The sequence below is a fragment of the Etheostoma spectabile genome, chromosome 8 (genome assembly GCF_008692095.1).
Source record: "Etheostoma spectabile isolate EspeVRDwgs_2016 chromosome 8, UIUC_Espe_1.0, whole genome shotgun sequence".
In the NCBI taxonomy this organism is placed as follows: Eukaryota; Metazoa; Chordata; class Actinopteri; order Perciformes; family Percidae; genus Etheostoma; species Etheostoma spectabile.
The window spans coordinates 33858701-33864241 of NC_045740.1; the positions used below are offsets into that span (position 1 = coordinate 33858701).

General features: G+C 40.2%; 1 long non-coding RNA gene across 1 annotated transcript in view; it reads left to right on the forward strand.

Annotated features, from left to right (window-relative positions):
- Positions 1–1209: 1209 nt before the first annotated feature.
- Positions 1210–5541, forward strand: part of LOC116694608 (uncharacterized) — a 9816-nt gene continuing 5484 nt past the window's right edge. The window contains exons 1-2 of the long non-coding RNA XR_004333218.1: positions 1210–1689; positions 3996–4000. This is a non-coding gene — a long non-coding RNA (uncharacterized LOC116694608). The remainder of the gene's footprint in view (positions 1690–3995; positions 4001–5541) is intronic.

Sequence of the window (5541 nt, forward strand, 5' to 3'; positions counted from 1 at the left end):
AATGGAGTCTGGTGGGTTTAGCACTGAGAGCTTTCTGGTTAAACAGAAAGTCTTAAAGAGGTTTTAAAGGTCTATCTCTGTTGGGATCCTTTTCATAATGTTGTCAGACACTTAAAATAATAATCTGAGTCTTTCAGTTGGAAAAACTGAACTTTTAGTTGACCAAGTTGTCTCTGAACATTTGCTCCATTGGGTTAAAATGTAGCCCAATGTGCAGCTGCCAGTTACAACGGTCACGCTTAATACTGGACCATCTTCATAGATTCAGCTAGCCTCTGCTTAATGAGTAAAGAGACAAAAGCATCAGCTGAGTGGATGGGAAATCTTTATTGTACTGTCCAGAAAAACCGATGGCTCGTCTAACAAAAGGTTTGTGAGTGTAGTCATCAACACGTTGACATGTCAAAGACACATTTATATCACCTGCTTATACATGTTATCTTTATGATTTGATCGGCCCGTGATGTAGGCTACTCTATGATTCTAAGATTGTGATAGTAGATTTTCTTTTTGACTTTGCCTTTTTCAATTCTTTGTAATCCAGAAAGGGCCAGGTTTTATAAAAAAAAGGCCTCTTCAGCTATGTTGACACATTTCATTGTGATTTAGATCTAGGGGATTCATCTACATTTAGGCACATTAAGCTCATTTGCTCCAATTGTTTTTTTAATTGGGGTTTTTGGTAAATATTTAAATATTAATGACTTCAAATTTTGATTAATTATTTTGTTGTCAGCTGTTTGACAGGGAGGTTTTTGGCCTCAACCCAGTCGCTGTGACATCCATCCACACAGAGGCTGTGTTAGTTTGGATGATGTTGTGGGTGAACATGTTAAGCATGCTGATTAGACTACTTCCTATACTATTGGGGCCCTGCGGTTTCCATCAGTACGCGGCCGTTATGACAGCCGGTAGCAAGTAGAAAGTAGAAGCATAAAGCCTCGATGCATTTTACTGACTGCTGGGGTTAGTTAGTTTCACATGAGATAAGATTCCCACAATGCCAGACAACACATTGTGGAAACTGCATGAATTGAGATACAGTCCCAAATCCATAGTTCAGTTCCTATTGATGGACATCAGCATTAAAAGTGCCGTGCTCAGGGAGATAACTTAAAGTTATGTGACGGTGAAGAAGGGTCCGCTTATGGTTTAAAGTTGAGAGTTCACAATGCTTTGTCATGATCAGGGTTTCAGCAAGTATGGTCTTTAATTTGAAACAGGTCTTCATTTCCCTGCCTATCATGCTCATTGAAAGGTTCCTGCCAACTCTGTGGTGTTGTTTTTGTTGCTATATAATTTGCTGTATCAGGACTTTATATTGGACCAATATGCAACTTATATTGCAGCCAATCTAGAGACCAGTCCTAAAATATTAATTAGGGGAACTGTTTCAGATGATGTTTCTGCACTCTGACATCTGACTTTAGATATAGGTCTTAAAGTAAAGGTCTTAAAAAGTCTTGAATTTGACTCGATGAAACCTGCAGAAACCCTGTTTGCTACAGTGAGTAGATGGTCTGATTATTATGTATTGTGTAACATACTTGTCGTCACTGATAACTGATCACCATAACCACATATGACTATATGTTTTTTTGTAACTTGAGCTGGGCTATCTATGGTCAAATGAAGCATGTGGCAGGATGTGGTATTTGGCGTAGTTCCGTTAGCATAACGAATAATGAAGTCATCAGCAGCTGCATGTTCTTTTGTGTTTTTGGTTTATTTTCATCACTTCATCATTGCAGGGGGATTCTTATGAGGTCACTCTATCCAGCTGTCCAGTGTGGATACATTCTACTATTTTAAGGCACGCAAACAATTGAACAGCAGCAGTAATTCCCTTTTCCCGGTTACGTTGCTCGAGCTATTAGGAGTGCAGGTGAGACAGGTGTTCAGTGGGGAGAAACTGACAAACCAGGAATTAGACCCAGGTCCATCGCTTCCATCACTGCAGGGCCTCAGTAGTGCACAGTGACAATTCCTTTTCATTGTCATTCTTTATTCTCCATTAACGCCATCACGGTAGAAAAACCAATACACTATGAATACCATTTTCTCATGTATTAGAGATTAAAGTGTAAAACCAACAGGTACAACACCATTAGTACCTTTTGTTTTGAGGACACGTCTCCAGCTTCATTTAAGGACTGTTGTTTCACTCAAGTCTCGTCACGACGGTCTTGATAGCTGTGTCAGTTTCATCCTTCATATTTGTTTCTATGATTATTCTAACTGAAGTTATGCTAACACAGACATTGACTGGCTCAGTTGTATTTCCAGCAGGGAATCGCTTAGTAAAATTTCAAATGCAGATGTTAACGTGGAGGTTTGGAACCACTATCAGGCTAAGAATGAGCCACATAAAGCTTGACGTTTTTCCTTAATGTGATGTTTATAGATTTTTCTACCACTACCTTTTAAACTCTAGTTTTTCCTACAAATGCTGCTCTCACTACCGAGAGGTGAAGTGGCTCCCGACGTCTTGACAACAAACAAAAAAACATTTACAATTAAAGAAATGAGCCCAAGTTTTATACATCGAAAATGATGTCAGTCCTATCATGCCATGCAGGTGGGGGAAAAAAATATCTCTTGCCTTGTTACGATGTTTTCACGTTTAGCCTTTTAGAATCTCCAGATTAACACACGGGACACTAAAGCGCTGCATGCTTTTGCATTTTTCTGTGGAATCAAACCTGTGTGTGACCTTCAACATGTTAAATCCGTCTGACAACCACGTATGTAACCACTATGTCCATCATATCACCAGAGAACTAGATAAGATCCTAATAGAAGACCGATATATGATCAGATGTTGTGTGAGATAGCAAGAGGAGTGTATTCAGTCTATCAAAGTCTCAGGGTGGCTGTGGAGAGTGGTGTGTGTGTGTGTGTGTGTGTGTCTGTGTGTGTTTTGTAAGGGCAGACCTCCGTCTCATCCCGGGAGAGAATTTATTTTCTACCGTCATGTTTATCTTTGCCTTGCACGCACAGAATATGTACAAAACTACATAAAGCAAACAAAAACAAAGTTATAAACAGAGTGTAAATCCATACCTATACTTGTTAATAATTATTAAAATTATGAGTTGTGTCAGTTTTGTATTCTCTCTTTTTGTCTTGGAGGAGCTAAGTTTTTTTTATTTTATTTTTTTATTTTTTTATTAAATGCATTCAAGTTGCTCTTTCAATTGTTTTTGGAGCCAAAATCCAATATGGCTTTATTATACAACCATGTTTTCCACAGAATTAGATTCTATCCAGATGGTGTCCCAGAGACCCGAAGGCCGAGGCCCCTGTTGTAGTAAAATACAATCGAATACAGGACGGGTCCCCGGGACCCGAAGGGCCAGGGCCACGGTAGTAGACGTGACATGAAATGAAACAGGCATGGGTCCCTGTGTCCCTGGGTCCCTTTGTCTCTGGGTCCCTGGGTTCCTTTGTCCCTGTGTCCCTGGGGCCCTTTGTCCCTGGTCAAATAAACCGAACGGGTCCCTGTGACCCAATGGAGCACACAAGGGTTAAACTAATGTCTTTTAATGGGAAGCATCTTTGGTGATAACACATAAAACATAAAATGGTACAATGACCAGCTGATGGAACATTTCTTTACCAGATTTTCCACTGGACCTGGCCGTGGCGTTGGGGGGGTGTCTGGTTTTTAGTTTTGGGGTTGGACTTTGGTTTTGACCATGTTCTGTGGTAAAGCCTTGTTGTTGTTTTTTATGCATAGCCCAGGTGTAGGGTCCTGTGTTGATTTAACACAAAAACATTATTCTAAATGGACTTAATGAAGACACAAATCAAAATATAACCACTTTTAAGCCAAAACAAAACTTGTGATAAGCTGTGAGACAAGGGCCGGGCTGGGGCCGGTGCCGGGCTGGGCCCTAGATTTTAGGCAGGGTATGTAATGTAATATGTAATGTAATATGTAATGTAAAGACTGCGGTACAGTCATCCGGACAGGCTCATTGGGTAGGGGTAAGACCAAGTGGACCCATGTCTTGAGCTCTAGAAGAACTACTTCCGAGAAAACCACAAGGGCCAAAAAACACCTGGACATTGTTAGACAAATCAGGCCACAAAATAATAACTTAAAACCCTTTTTTTGGGAGATATGCTATAAATATATATTAAATATCAAACTGTTCATGTTGCATTTTGTTCATTATATTTTTGAGAACATGCCAAGAGACACAGCTTTGCTTTGGGTTTATGGCCACAGAGTACCAGTCATGTCACACTATTGACTTATGTAAAATCTGGGTTTTCATGCACATTAACAATTTAACGTTAGTGTCAACTTTTCACTTAGACTCGCATTAGTACAGGACAATATGCCCTGATGTGTGTTGCTCAGGTTCAAAGGACACACCATGTCAACTGGGAAGTTGTTTGTGTGTGTAGTTCTTCTCCAAAATACCATGTTTCTAAAGAGTCAGGAAGGGCCCTGCACTGGCAGAAAGAAATCCTGCAAGGTTTAACGTTACTTTGAGTCCAGAGTAGAATAATAATGATGGTGCTTTCAGAATGAAATCTGAGGCTTTTGCTCACAGGGATTTCTTTCACATGTGTACCTCATAATTTACAGCCTTGGCATGTTTAATATGAACATCTGACATTGTAACATAAAAGCTCCTCACAATTATGAAGATGTGCTGACATTTTCACAGATAAACAATCATGACATGAAAGTATGCCGCTTTCAAATTACACTCTGATTAACTCAGCAGTTTAGCACCTGGCATTTGTTGCGCTCTATAATTAATTTGCACAAACAAAAATTCCCTGCCCCACCCTACCAAAGATAAAACAGAACAAACCAGTATTAGGACATTGCATAATAACAAAATTAAAAATACACACCTACAAAAAGTGAATCACTGCGTCAAAATTCAAAAGCACAGTAAACAAAGTTTACAAAAAATTATCAGGCAAAACATCTATTTTCTGACTTAAATCCATTTCCAGTGTTCACATGCTGCATGCATACTGATTTTGACATAACTACAGCACCGTCAACCAATCAGTGAATGGAAACACATGTTTATACAGGCTGCAGCTTTGTAGGATGGATAGCTCCATTACGTGAAATTAAAACATGTCAGTGATTTTGTCTTGAGTTTCTCACCCTAGAAATCTACCCGGACGCCTAAGAATGTGATAATATAATAATATTTCGGCCCTATCTGGCAATCAAACGCATACCACCATATTTAGCCTTTTTTTCCAAAATCACTGCTATTGGTCATCCCTTATGTCTGTCTGAGTTTCACTAATATTTAAACAGTGACAACGGCGGAGCGGCCTCTAGCCCCCCCAGTTAAAGTGCACACCCCATGTTGGCTGAGTCCTGCAGCAGCCAGGGTTCGAATCCGGCCTGCGGCCCTTTGCTGAGTGTCACCCCCCCTCCCCCCCCCTCCATCTCTCTCGCTCATTCATGTCTACCCACTGTCACTATAATAAAGGAAAACGCCCCAAAAGCCATGTTGGACATCCAAGGTTTTCACCCGACGACCACATTTTGTCCCC